Source organism: Ranitomeya variabilis, chromosome 4 (assembly GCF_051348905.1).
Source record: "Ranitomeya variabilis isolate aRanVar5 chromosome 4, aRanVar5.hap1, whole genome shotgun sequence".
NCBI lineage: Eukaryota > Metazoa > Chordata > Amphibia > Anura > Dendrobatidae > Ranitomeya > Ranitomeya variabilis.
In genome coordinates, this window is record NC_135235.1 from 93,937,313 (window position 1) to 93,952,469 (window position 15,157).

Below are 15,157 nucleotides of genomic sequence, written 5' to 3' on the forward strand. Positions count from 1 at the left end.
GGGGCAGACAGACACCTTTAGTAGGCCGGAACAGCCAATGGCATTTTTAAAAATGGTAATTTGGAACAGAAGGTAGAAGCTCAGCTTTATTCAGTTGAGGACAACACCAGGCAGGGGCAGACATTCACCTTTAGTAGGCCGGAACAGCCAATTGCATTTTTAAAAATGGTAATTTGGAACAGAAGGTAGAAGCTCAGCTTTATTCAGTTGAGGACAACACCAGGCAGGGGCAGACATTCACCTTTAGTAGGCCGGAACAGCCAATTGCATTTTTAAAAATGGTAATTTGGAACTGAAGGTTGAAGCTCAGCTTTATTCAGTTGAGGACAACACCAGGCAGGGGCAGACAGACACCTTTAGTAGGCCGGAACAGCCAATTGCATTTTTAAAAATGGTAATTTGGAACTGAAGGTTGAAGCTCAGCTTTATTCAGTTGAGGACAACACCAGGCAGGGGCAGACAGACACCTTTAGTAGGCCGGAACAGCCAATTTTTTAAAAAAACAGCAGTTAGTAAGAGGCAGAAGGTAGAAGCTCAGCTTTATTCAGTTGAGGACAACACCAGGCAGGGGCAGACAGACACCTTTAGTAGGCCGGAACAGCCAATTTTTTAAAAAAACAGCAGTTAGTAAGAGGCAGAAGGTAGAAGCTCAGCTTTATTCAGTTGAGGACAACACCAGGCAGGGGCAGACATTCACCTTTAGTAGGCCGGAACAGCCAATTTTTAAAAAAAACAGCAGTTAGTAAGAGGCAGAAGGTAGAAGCTCAGCTTTATTCAGTTGAGGACAACACCAGGCAGGGGCAGACAGACACCTTTAGTAGGCCGGAACATCCAATTGCATTTTTAAAAATGGTAATTTGGAACTGAAGGTTGAAGCTCAGCTTTATTCAGTTGAGGACAACACCAGGCAGGGGCAGACATTCACCTTTAGTAGGCCGGAACAGCCAATTTTTTAAAAAAACAGCAGTTAGTAAGAGGCAGAAGGTAGAAGCTCAGCTTTATTCAGTTGAGGACAACACCAGGCAGGGGCAGACAGACACCTTTAGTAGGCCGGAACAGCCAATTGCATTTTTAAAAATGGTAATTTGGAACTGAAGGTTGAAGCTCAGCTTTATTCAGTTGAGGACAACACCAGGCAGGGGCAGACATTCACCTTTAGTAGGCCGGAACAGCCAATTGCATTTTTAAAAATGGTAATTTGGAACTGAAGGTTGAAGCTCAGCTTTATTCAGTTGAGGACAACACCAGGCAGGGGCAGACAGACACCTTTAGTAGGCCGGAACAGCCAATTGCATTTTTAAAAATGGTAATTTGGAACTGAAGGTTGAAGCTCAGCTTTATTCAGTTGAGGACAACACCAGGCAGGGGCAGACAGACACCTTTAGTAGGCCGGAACAGCCAATTTTTTAAAAAAACAGCAGTTAGTAAGAGGCAGAAGGTAGAAGCTCAGCTTTATTCAGTTGCAGCTTCTTGGCAATAATATAAAGAAGACGCGACAGGACAACACTCGGTGGATGCCATATCTGTGTTTTCAATGGAAAAAAACCTTTCAGTTAACTACTTGCAGGAGCAAGTTTTTGTAGCTGGTGGACAATTTTTTAAAAAAAAAGCAGTTAATAAGAGGCAGAAGGTAGAAGCTCAGCTTTATTCAGTTGCAGCTTCTTGGCAATAATATAAAGAAGACGCGACAGGACAACACTCGGTGGATGCCATATCTGTGTTTTCAATGGAAAAAAACCTTTCAGTTAACTACTTGCAGGAGCAAGTTTTTGTAGCTGGTGGACAATTTTTTTAAAAAAAAGCAGTTAATAAGAGGCAGAAGGTAGAAGCTCAGCTTTATTCAGTTGCAGCTTCTTGGCAATAATATAAAGAAGACGCGACAGGACAACACTCGGTGGATGCCATATCTGTGTTTTCAATGGAAAAAAACCTTTCAGTTAACTACTTGCAGGAGCAAGTTTTTGTAGCTGGTGGACAATTTTTTTTAAAAAAAGCAGTTAATAAGAGGCAGAAGGTAGAAGCTCAGCTTTATTCAGTTGCAGCTTCTTGGCAATAATATAAAGAAGACGCGACAGGACAACACTCGGTGGATGCCATATCTGTGTTTTCAATGGAAAAAAACCTTTCAGTTAACTACTTGCAGGAGCAAGTTTTTGTAGCTGGTGGACAATTTTTTTTAAAAAAAGCAGTTAATAAGAGGCAGAAGGTAGAAGCTCAGCTTTATTCAGTTGCAGCTTCTTGGCAATAATATAAAGAAGACGCGACAGGACAACACTCGGTGGATGCCATATCTGTGTTTTCAATGGAAAAAAACCTTTCAGTTAACTACTTGCAGGAGCAAGTTTTTGTAGCTGGTGGACAATTTTTTTTAAAAAAAGCAGTTAATAAGAGGCAGAAGGTAGAAGCTCAGCTTTATTCAGTTGCAGCTTCTTGGCAATAATATAAAGAAGACGCGACAGGACAACACTCGGTGGATGCCATATCTGTGTTTTCAATGGAAAAAAACCTTTCAGTTAACTACTTGCAGGAGCAAGTTTTTGTAGCTGGTGGCCAATTTTTGTACTGTACCAGTTTTTTGTTGTATGTGTTTTTGTTTTTAATGTTAAAATGTCTGCATTTGATATCTCTCCAGTATTTTCTTTTTTATAAGCAAAATACTGCAGTTTTACATCGGTTACATGGATACACAGGCAGCTTGGTGGTGAGTGGAGGAGTATTTAAAGTAGGGACTGCAGACAGGCTATCAAAGGCCTAAAATAACAAACAATAGGCTCATGGCAGCTTTACAGCGGTTACATGGATACACGGGCAGGCAGCTTGGTGGTGAGTGGAGGAGTATTTAAAGTAGGGACCGCAGACAGGCTATCAAAGGCCTAAAATAACAAACAATAGGCTCATGGCAGTTTTACAGCGGTTACATGGATACACGGGCAGGCAGCTGGTGATGAGTGGAGGAGTATTTAAAGTAGGGACCGCAGACAGGCTATCAAAGGCCTAAAATAACAAACAATAGGCTCATGGCTGTTTTACATCGGTTATATGGATACACAGGCAGCTTGGTGGTGAGTGGAGGAGTATTTAAAGTAGGGACCGCAGACAGGCTATCAAAGGCCTAAAATAACAAACAATAGGCTCATGGCAGTTTTACATCGGTTACATGGATACACAGGCAGCTTGGTGGTCAGTGGAGGAGTATTTAAAGTAGGGACCGCAGACAGGCTATCAAAGGCCTAAAATAACAAACAATAGGCTCATGGCAGCTTTACAGCGGTTACATGGATACACAGGCAGCTTGGTGGTGAGTGGAGGAGTAGTGCAAGGAGTGTCTGTCCCAGTACTCCCAAAATATAAATAGATGTTAATGTCTCGCAAAACAACCAAAACAAAAAAAAAGGTGGCATACTTAGGTACAGGGGTGGGCTCATCTACTGAGTTTCTGACATAGTAATTTGGCAGTAACTATTTAATGGTGCCAATATAGGACACAGACACAGACTACTTTAAGTTGCATCATAGATGTCTACAAATTTGTATTGTCAGTGCCAGACATTGAATGATGTCAGCGAATAGACTAAAGATTGGTGGAGCTGTGCGACATAATTTTGCACGTGGTAGAGCACATTTTGAGCTGGGGTAGGGGGGAACTCTCTTGAGGCCGGCGGGACCGCCCCAGGGCCCCTCATGTTACAACGGTGTGTCTGACGTTGGGTGCGCACCACCACCGCCAGAGACACTACATTGTACTATGAGGGACCCAGTAGCAATGCCGTCAACCAAAAGCGAGCACACCCACCTCTTCAGACAAACAGCAGTCTCACGGGTGCTTGCGCCAAGTCGCGATACCACGGCCCCGTGTGGGGAGTTTTGCCATTTAGGGAGGTGTAAACATGTCGTATGCTGTACAAACAGCTGCAGCAAATTAGACATTAGAAAAGTAATTCACAGGCAAGAGCTTTTCATAGGAAAGCTAGGTGTCGGCCGGGCAAGGTGGGGCAAAAGATTTCGAAATCCAGTTGTGGTTCATTTTAATGAATGTTAGATCGTCAACATTTTGGGTAGCCAGACGAGTCCTTTTTTCGGTTAATATTGAACCTGCAGCACTGAATACTCTTTCTGATAGGACACTTGCTGCCGGGCAAGCAAGCTCCTGCAATGCATATTCTGCCAATTCGGGGCCAGGTGTCTAATTTGGAGGCCCAGTAATCAAATGGGAATGACGGTTGAGGGAGAACATCGATAAGGGATGAAAAATAGTTAGTAACCATACTGGACAAATGTTGTCTCCTGTCACTTTCAATTGATGCAGCAGTACCTGTCCTGTCTGCGGTCATAGCAAAATCACTCCACAACCTGGTCAGAAAACCCCTCTGTCCAACGCCACTTCTGATGTGTGTACCCCTAACACTCCTAGTCTGCTGCCCCCTGGAGCTCGTGTGAGAACGATCACGTGCGCTGTGTGCTGGGAATGCCTGAAGCAAACGGTCAACAAGAGTTGATTGTTTGGTTGCTAATATTAGTTCCAAGTTCTCATGTGGCATAATATTTTGCAATTTGCCTTTATAGCGTGGATCAAGGAGGCAGGCCAACCAGTAATCGTCATCGTTCATCATTTTCGTAATGCGTGTGTCCCTTTTTAGGATACGTAAGGCATAATCCGCCATGTGGGCCAAAGTTCCAGTTGTCAAATCTCCGGTTGTGATTGGTTGAGGGGCAGTTGCAGGCAAATCTACGTCACTTGTGTCCCTCAAAAAACCAGAACCCGGCCGTGACACGCAACCAATTTCCTGTGCCCCCGGGAAAGGTTCGGCATTAAAAATATACTCATCCCCATCATCCTCCTCGTCCTCCACCTCCTCTTCGCCCGCTACCTCGTCCTGTACACTGCCCTGACCAGACAATGGCTGACTGTTATCAAGGCTTTCCTCTTCCTCTGGTGCAGACGCCTGCTCCTTTATGTGCGTCAAACTTTGCATCAGCAGACGCATTAGGGGGATGCTCATGCTTATTACGGCGTTGTCTGCACTAACCAGCCGTGTGCATTCCTCAAAACACTGAAGGACTTGACACATGTCTTGTATCTTAGACCACTGCACACCTGACAACTCCATGTCTGCCATCCTACTGCCTGCCCGTGTATCCTCCCACAAATAAATAACAGCACGCCTCGGTTCGCACAGTCTCTGAAGCATGTGCAGTGTTGAGTTCCACCTTGTTGCAACGTCTATGATTAGGCGATGCTGGGGAAGGTTCAAAGACCGCTGATAGGTCTGCATACGGCTGGCGTGTACAGGCGAACGTCGGATATGTGAGCAAAGTGCACGCACTTTGAGCAGCAGGTCGGAGAACCCAGGATAAGTTTTCAATAAGCACTGCACCACCAGGTTTAAGGTGTGAGCCAGGCAAGGAATGTGTTTCAGTTGGGAAAGGGAGATGGCAGCCATGAAATTCCTTCCGTTATCACTCACTACCTTGCCTGTCATGATTCTCAATGGCGAGAGAACATAGCCCAGCATATATGAGAACTAGCTCTTGGAAGATGGAAACTATACTGACCATGAACTAAACCTGCCGCACAACTAGAAGTGGCCGGGTAGCATGCCTACGTTTTTTTATCCCTAGATGCCCAGCGCCAGCCGGAGAACTACCTAATCCTAGCAGAGGAAAAGACAGTCCTGGCTCACCTCTAGAGAAATTTTCCCAAAAGGCAGACAGAGGCCCCCACATATATTGGCGGTGATTTTAGATGAAATGACAAACGTAGTATGAAAATAGGTTTAGCAAAATCGAGGTCCCCTTACTAGATAGCATGAAGACAGAAAGGGCACTTTCATGGTCAGCAGAAAACCCTATCAAAACACCATCCAGAAATTACTTTAAGACTCTAGCATTAACTCATAACACCAGAGTGGCAATTTCCGCTCACAAGAGCTTTCCAGACACAGTAACGAAACAGCAGCTGTGAACAGGAACAAAATGCAAAAACACACAAGGACAAAAGTCCAACTTAGCTGGGAGTTGTCTAGTAGCAGGAACATGCACAGAAAGGCTACTGATTACATTGTTGACCGGCATGAAACTGACAGAGGAGCAAGGTTATATAGCGACTCCCACATCCTGATAGGAGCAGGTGAACAGAGGGGATGATGCACACAAGTTAAATTCCACAAGTGGCCACCGGGGGAGCCCAGAATCCAATTTCACAACAGTACCCCCCCCTCAAGGAGGGGGCACCGAACCCTCACCAGAACCACCAGGGCGATCAGGATGAGCCCTTTGAAAGGCACGGACAAGATCGGAGGCATGAACATCAGAGGCAGTGACCCAAGAATTATCTTCCTGACCGTATCCCTTCCATTTGACCAGATACTGGAGTTTCCGTCTGGAAACACGAGAGTCCAAGATCTTTTCCACAACGTACTCCAACTCACCCTCAACCAACACCGGAGCAGGAGGCTCAACGGAAGGCACAGCTGGTACCTCATACCTGCGCAACAATGACCGATGAAAAACATTATGAATCGAAAAGGATGCAGGGAGGTCCAAACGGAAGGACACAGGGTTAAGAATCTCCAATATCTTGTACGGGCCGATGAACCCTCATAGGGACAAAACGAGAAGACAACCACACCAAGTCCCCAACACAAAGCCGAGGACCAACACGACGACGGCGGTTGGCAAAAAGCTGAGTCTTCTCCTGGGACAACTTCAAATTGTCCACCACCTGCCCCCAAATCTGATGCAACCTCTCCACCACAGCATCCACTCCAGGACAATCCGAAGATTCCACTTGACCGGAGGAAAATCGAGGATGAAACCCCGAATTACAGAAAAACGGGGACACCAAGGTGGCAGAGCTGGCCCGATTATTGAGGGCGAACTCCGCCAAAGGCAAAAAAGCAACCCAATCATCCTGATCCGCAGACACAAAACACCTCAAATATGTCTCCAAGGTCTGATTAGTCCGCTCGGTCTGGCCATTAGTCTGAGGATGGAAAGCAGACGAAAAAGACAAATCTATGCCCATCCTAGCACAGAATGCCCGCCAAAATCTAGACACGAATTGGGTCCCTCTGTCAGAAACGATATTCTCCGGAATACCATGCAAACGAACAACATTTTGAAAAAACAGAGGAACCAACTCGGAAGAAGAAGGCAACTTAGGCAAGGGAACCAGATGGACCATCTTAGAGAAACGGTCACACACCACCCAGATGACAGACATCTTCTGAGAAACAGGCAGATCCGAAATAAAATCCATCGAGATGTGCGTCCAAGGCCTCTTCGGGATAGGCAAGGGTAACAACAATCCACTAGCCCGAGAACAACAAGGCTTGGCCCGAGCACAAACGTCACAAGACTGCACAAAGCCTCACACATCTCGTGACAGGGAAGGCCACCAGAAGGACCTTGCCACCAAATCCCTGGTACCAAAGATTCCAGGATGACCTGCCAACGCAGAAGAATGAACATCAGAGATGACTCTACTGGTCCAATCATCAGGAACAAACAGTCTACCAGGTGGGCAACGATCAGGTCTATCCGCCTGAAACTCCTGCAAGGCCCGCCGCAGGTCTGGAGAAACGGCAGACAATATCACTCCATCTTTAAGGATACCTGTGGGCTCAGAATTACCAGGGGAGTCAGGCTCAAAACTCCTAGAAAGGGCATCCGCCTTAACATTCTTAGAACCCGGTAGGTAAGACACCACAAAATTAAACCGAGAGAAAAACAACGACCAGCGCGCTTGTCTAGGATTCAGGCGCCTGGCAGACTCAAGGTAAATTAAATTTTTGTGGTCAGTCAATACCACCACCTGATGTCTGGCCCCCTCAAGCCAGTGACGCCACTCCTCAAAAGCCCACTTCATGGCCAAAAGCTCCCGATTCCCAATATCATAATTCCGCTCGGCGGGCGAAAATTTACGGGAAAAAAAGGCACAAGGTCTCATCACGGAGCAGTCGGAACTTCTCTGCGACAACACCGCCCCAGCTCCGATTTCAGAAGCGTCGACCTCAACCTGAAAAGGAAGAGCAACATCAGGCTGACGCAACACTGGGGCGGAAGAAAAGCGGCGCTTGAGCTCCCGAAAGGCCTCCACAGCATCAGGGGACCAATCAGCAACATCAGCACCCTTCTTAGTCAAATCAGTCAATGGTTTTACAACATCAGAAAAACCAGCAATAAATCGACGATAAAAGTTAGCAAAGCCCAAAAATTTCTGAAGACTCTTAAGAGAAGAGGGTTGCGTCCAATCACCAATAGCCTGAACCTTGACAGGATCCATCTCGATGGAAGAGGGGGAAAAAATGTATCCCAAGAAGGAAATCTTCTGAACCCCAAAAACACACTTAGAACCCTTCACACACAAGGAATTAGACCGCAAAACCTGAAAAACCCTCCTGACCTGCTGGACATGAGAGTCCCAGTCATCCGAAAAAATCAGAATATCATCCAGATACACAATCATAAATTTATCCAAATAATCGCGGAAAATGTCATGCATAAAGGACTGGAAGACTGAAGGGGCATTTGAAAGACCAAAAGGCATCACCAAATACTCAAAATGGCCCTCGGGCGTATTAAATGCGGTTTTCCACTCATCCCCCTGCTTGATTCGCACCAAATTATACGCCCCACGGAGATCAATCTTAGAGAACCACTTGGCCCCCTTTATACGAGCAAACAAATCAGTAAGCAGTGGTAACGGATATTGATATTTAACCGTGATTTTATTCAAAAGTCGATAATCAATACACGGCCTCAAAGAGCCGTCTTTCTTAGACACAAAGAAAAAACCGGCTCCTAAGGGAGATGACGAAGGACGAATATGTCCCTTTTCCAAGGACTCCTTTATATATTCTCGCATAGCAGCGTGTTCAGGCACAGACAGATTAAATAAACGACCCTTAGGGTATTTACTACCCGGGATCAAGTCTATGGCACAATCGCACTCCCGGTGCGGAGGTAGTGAACCAACCTTGGGTTCTTCAAAAACGTCACGAAAGTCAGACAAGAATTCAGGAATCTCAGAGGGAATAAATGATGAAATGGAAACCAAAGGTACGTCCCCATGAGTTCCTTTACATCCCCAGCTTAACACAGACATAGCTCTCCAGTCGAGGACTGGGTTATGAGATTGCAGCCATGGCAATCCCAGCACCAAAACATCATGTAGATTATACAGCACCAGAAAGCGAATAACCTCCTGGTGATCCGGATTAACACGCATAGTCACTTGTGTCCAGTATTGTGGTTTATTACTAGCCAATGGGGTGGAGTCAATCCCTTTCAGAGGTATCGGAGCCTCCAATGGCTCCAAATCATACCCACAGCGTTTGGCAAAGGACCAATCCATAAGACTCAAAGCAGCGCCAGAGTCGACATAGGCGTCCGCGGTAATAGATGACAAAGAACAAATCAGGGTCACAGATAGAATAAACTTAGACTGTAAAGTGCTAATTGAAACAGACTTGTCAGGCTTCTTAGTACGCTTAAAGCATGCTGATATAACATGAGTTGAATCACCACAATAGAAGCACAACCCATTTTTTCGTCTAAAATTCTGCCGCTCGCTTCTGGACAGAATTCTATCACATTGCATATTTTCTGGCGTTTTCTCAGTAGACACCGCCAAATGGTGCACAGGTTTGCGCTCCCGCAGACGCCTATCGATCTGAATAGCCATCGTCATGGACTCATTCAGACTCGCAGGCACAGGGAACCCCACCATAACATCCTTAATGGCATCAGAGAGACCTTCTCTGAAAATCGCCGCCAGGGCGCACTCATTCCACTGAGTAAGCACAGACCATTTGCGGAATTTTTGGCAGTATATTTCAGCTTCATCTTGCCCCTGAGACAAGGACATCAAGGCCTTTTCCGCCTGAAGCTCTAAATGAGGTTCCTCATAAAGCAACCCCAAGGCCAGAAAAAACGCATCCACATTGAGCAACGCAGGATCCCCTGGTGCCAATGCAAAAGCCCAGTCTTGAGGGTCGCCCCGGAGCAAGGAAATTACAATCCTGACCTGCTGTGCAGGGTCTCCGGCAGAGCGAGACTTCAGGGACAAAAACAATTTGCAATTATTTTTAAAATTTTGAAAGTAAGATCTATTCCCCGAGAAGAATTCAGGCAAAGGAATTCTAGGCTCAGACATAGGTGCATGAACAACAAAATCTTGCAAATTTTGTACCTTTGTGGCGAGATTATTCAAACCTGTAGCTACACTCTGAAGATCCATTTGAAACAGGTGAACACAGAGCCATTCAAGGATTAGAAGGAGAGGAAGAGAGGAAGGCTGCAGTATAGGCAGACTAGCAAGTGATTCAATTAAGAGCACACTCAGAACTAGAGGGGAAAAAAAAAAAAAAAAAAAAAAATTGTAGCAGACTTCTTTTTTCTCTCCTTTCTCAGCCAGGAATTTAACCCTTTTTTGGGCCGGTCAAACTGTCATGATTCTCAATGGCGAGAGAACATAGCCCAGCATATATGAGAACTAGCTCTTGGAAGATGGAAACTATACTGACCATGAACTAAACCTGCCGCACAACTAGAAGTGGCCGGGTAGCATGCCTACGTTTTTTTATCCCTAGATGCCCAGCGCCAGCCGGAGAACTACCTAATCCTAGCAGAGGAAAAGACAGTCCTGGCTCACCTCTAGAGAAATTTTCCCAAAAGGCAGACAGAGGCCCCCACATATATTGGCGGTGATTTTAGATGAAATGACAAATGTAGTATGAAAATAGGTTTAGCAAAATCGAGGTCCGCTTACTAGATAGCATGAAGACAGAAAGGGCACTTTCATGGTCAGCAGAAAACCCTATCAAAACACCATCCAGAAATTACTTTAAGACTCTAGCATTAACTCATAACACCAGAGTGGCAATTTCCGCTCACAAGAGCTTTCCAGACACAGTAACGAAACAGCAGCTGTGAACAGGAACAAAATGCAAAAACACACAAGGACAAAAGTCCAACTTAGCTGGGAGTTGTCAAGTAGCAGGAACATGCACAGAAAGGCTACTGATTACATTGTTGACCGGCATGAAACTGACAGAGGAGCAAGGTTATATAGCGACTCCCACATCCTGATAGGAGCAGGTGAACAGAGGGGATGATGCACACAAGTTAAATTCCACAAGTGGCCACCGGGGGAGCCCAGAATCCAATTTCACAACACTTGCCTGCCTCAAGATCTACTGTGCCCAGCCACGACTGCGTTTCTTGTTGCAAGAACTCGGATAGAACTTCCGCGGTGTGTCTGTTGTCGCCCAAACACTTCATAGCCAATACAGCCTGCTGACGCTTGGCAGTAGCTGGCCCATAATGGGACAACTGGTGTGCAACAGTGTCATCTGCCGATGGAGTGGTTGGCAGACTGCGTTCTGTGGAAGAGCTGTAGCTTCTGCAGGAGGACGAGGAGGAGGAGGAGGAGGGGGTGCGAACGCCTACAGCCAACTGTTTCCTAGACCGTGGGCTAGGCACAACTGTCCCTAAATTGATGTCGCCTGTGGACCCTGCATCCACCACATTCACCCAGTGTGCCGTGATGGACACATAACGTCCCTGGCCATGCCTACTGGTCCATGCATCTGTAGTCAGGTGCACCTTTGTACTCACAGATTGCCTGAGTGCATGGACGATGCGCTGTTTAACATGCTGGTGCAGGGCTGGGATGGCTTTTCTGGAAAAAAAGTGTCGACTGGGTAGCTCGTATCGTGGTTCAGCGTACTCCATCAGGGCTTTGAAAGCTTCGCTTTCAACTAACCGGTAGGGCATCATCTCTAACGAGATTAGTCTAGCTATGTGGGCGTTAAAACCCTGTGTACGCGGATGCGAGGATAAGTACTTCCTTTTTCTAACCAGAGTCTCATGTAGGGTGAGCTGGACTGGAGAGCTGGAGATCGTGGAACTTTCGGGTGTGCCGGTGTACATGGCAGACTGAGAGATGGTTGGAGACGGTATTGTTTCCGCCGGTGCCCTAGATGCAATATTTCCTCCTACAAAACTGGTGGTTCCCTGACCCTGACTGCTTTTGGCTGGCAAAGAAACCTGCACAGATACTGCCGGTGGTGCGGAAAATGGTGGCCTTACAGTGACGGAAGGGATGTTGCGTTGCTGACTAGCTTCATTGGCCGAGGGTGCTACAACCTTAAGGGACGTTTGGTAGTTAGTCCAGGCTTGAAAATGCATGGTGGTTAAGTGTCTATGCATGCAACTAGTATTTAGACTTTTCAGATTCTGACCTCTGCTTAAGCTAGTTGAACATTTTTGACAGATGACTTTGCGCTGATCAGTTGGATGTTGTTTAAAAAAATGCCAGACTGCACTCTTCCTAGACTCGGATCCCTTTTCAGGGATTGCAGACTGAGCTTTAACCGGATGGCCACGCTGTCCTCCAACAGGTTTTGGCTTTGACACGCGTTTTGGGCCAGATACGGGCCCGGCAGATGGAACCTGTTGCGATGTTGATGCCTGCTGCGGCCCCTCCTCCACCTCCGCTTCTGAACTACTGCCGCCTGCACCCTGTTCCCCCAATGGCTGCCAATCGGGGTCAATAACTGGGTCATCTATTACCTCCTCTTCGAGCTCGTGTGCAACTTCGTCTGTGTCACTGTGTCGGTCGGTGGTATAGCGTTCGTGGCGGGGCAACATAGTCTCATCAGGGTCTGATTGTGGATCTGTACCCTGAGAGGGCAATGTGGTGGTCTGAGTCAAAGGAGCAGCATAGTACTCTGGCTGTGGCTGTGCATCAGTGCACTCCATGTCAGAATCTACTTGTAATGGGCATGGCCTGTTAAATGTTTCACTTTCTAAGCCAGGGACGGTATGTGTAAAGAGCTCCATGGAGTGACCCGTTGTGTCGCCTGCTGCATCCTTCTCTCTTGTTGTAGTTTTTGCTGAGGAGGACAAGGAAGCGACTTGTCCCTGACCGTGAACATCCACAAGCGACGCGCTGCTTTTACATTTACCAGTTTCGGAAGAGGAGGCAAAAGAGCTAGAGGCTGAGTCTGCAATGTAAGCCAAAACTTGCTGTTGCTGCTCCGCCTTTAAAAGCGGTTTTCCTACTCCCAGAAAAGAGAGCGTTCGAGGCCTTGTGTAGCCTGACGACGAAACTGGCTCCACAGCTCCAGACTTAGGTGGAATATTTTTATCCCCACGACCACCTGATGCTCCACTACCACTACCATCATTACCAGCTGACAATGAACGCCCACGACGACCTCTTGCACCAGACTTCCTCATTGTTTTAAAATCTTAACCAAAGTAACTTTATTTGTTGCTGTCAAACAACTTACACGGTGAGCTATAACTTCAGTATGATTTCAATATCCCTTAACAGGTTGGTGAGACCACAAGGAAAATCAGGCACAATGTTACACACTCTGTTTTCTGTGGCACAAAATCACAGAGATGACACACACGCAGGACTGTCACTCAAGCACTAATGTCAATATTAATCTCCCACCTAATTTTTTTTTTTTTTTTCTCAGGGAGACTTTAGAAACCAAATAATATTAAAAAAACCAAAAAAATAAATAGGCTTTCTATGGCCCACTGAATGAGAGAGAGAGGTGGCACACCCAGGAGTCAAGACTGGCACACAAGCTGAAAGGGCAATATTACTCTCCCACTGTTTTTTTATGTATTTTTTGTTTTTTAAGGGAGACTTTAGAAACCAAATAATATTAAAAAAACCAAAAAAATAAATAGCCTTTTTATGGCCCACTGAATGAGAGAGAGAGGTGGCACACCCAGGAGTCAAGACTGGCACACAAGCTGAAAGGGCAATATTACTCTCCCACTGTTTTTTATGTTTTTTTTTTTTCAGGGAGACTTTAGAAACCAAATAATATTAAAAAAACCAAAAAAATAAATAGCCTTTCTATGGCCCACTGAATGAGAGAGAGAGGTGGCACACCCAGGAGTCAAGACTGGCACACAAGCTGAAAGGGCAATATTACTCTCCCACTGTTTTTTTATGTATTTTTTGTTTTTTAAGGGAGACTTTAGAAACCCAATAATATTTAAAAAAAAAAATAAATAGGCTTTCTATGGCCCACTGAATGAGAGAGGTGGCACACCCAGGAGTCAAGACTGGCACACAAGCTGAAAGGGCAATATTACTCTCCCACTGTTTTTTTATGTTTTTTTTGTTTTTTAAGGGAGACTTTAGAAACCAAATAATATTAAAAAAACCAAAAAAATAAATAGGCTTTCTATGGCCCACTGAATGAGAGAGAGAGGTGGCACACCCAGGAGTCAAGACTGGCACACAAGCTGAAAGGGCAATATTACTCTCCCACTGTTTTTTTATGTATTTTTTGTTTTTTAAGGGAGACTTTAGAAACCCAATAATATTTTAAAAAAAAAATAAATAGGCTTTCTATGGCCCACTGAATGAGAGAGGTGGCACACCCAGGAGTCAAGACTGGCACACAAGCTGAAAGGGCAATATTACTCTCCCACTGTTTTTTTATGTATTTTTTGTTTTTTAAGGGAGACTTTAGAAACCCAATAATATTTAAAAAAAATAAATAAATAGGCTTTCTATGGCCCACTGAATGAGAGAGGTGGCACACCCAGGAGTCAAGACTGGCACACAAGCTGAAAGGGCAATATTACTCTCCCACTGTTTTTTTATGTATTTTTTGTTTTTTAAGGGAGACTTTAGAAACCAAATAATATTAAAAAAACCAAAAAAATAAATAGGCTTTCTATGGCCCACTGAATGAGAGAGAGAGGTGGCACACCCAGGAGTCAAGACTGGCACACAAGCTGAAAGGGCAATATTACTCTCCCACTGTTTTTTTATGTTTTTTTTTTTTTCAGGGAGACTTTAGAAACCAAATAATATTAAAAAAACCAAAAAAATAAATAGGCTTTCTATGGCCCACTGAATGAGAGAGAGAGGTGGCACACCCAGGAGTCAAGACTGGCACACAAGCTGAAAGGGCAATATTACTCTCCCACTGTTTTTTTATTTATTTTTTTTTTTCAGGGAGACTTTAGAAACCAAATAATAAGAAAAAAAATAAATAAATAAATAGGCTTTCTATAGCCCACTGAATGAGAGATAGCACACACAGCAGTGGCACACAAGCCCTGACTGAGGCCAATATTTTTCTCCCACTGATTGATGTAGTGTTTTTGTGTT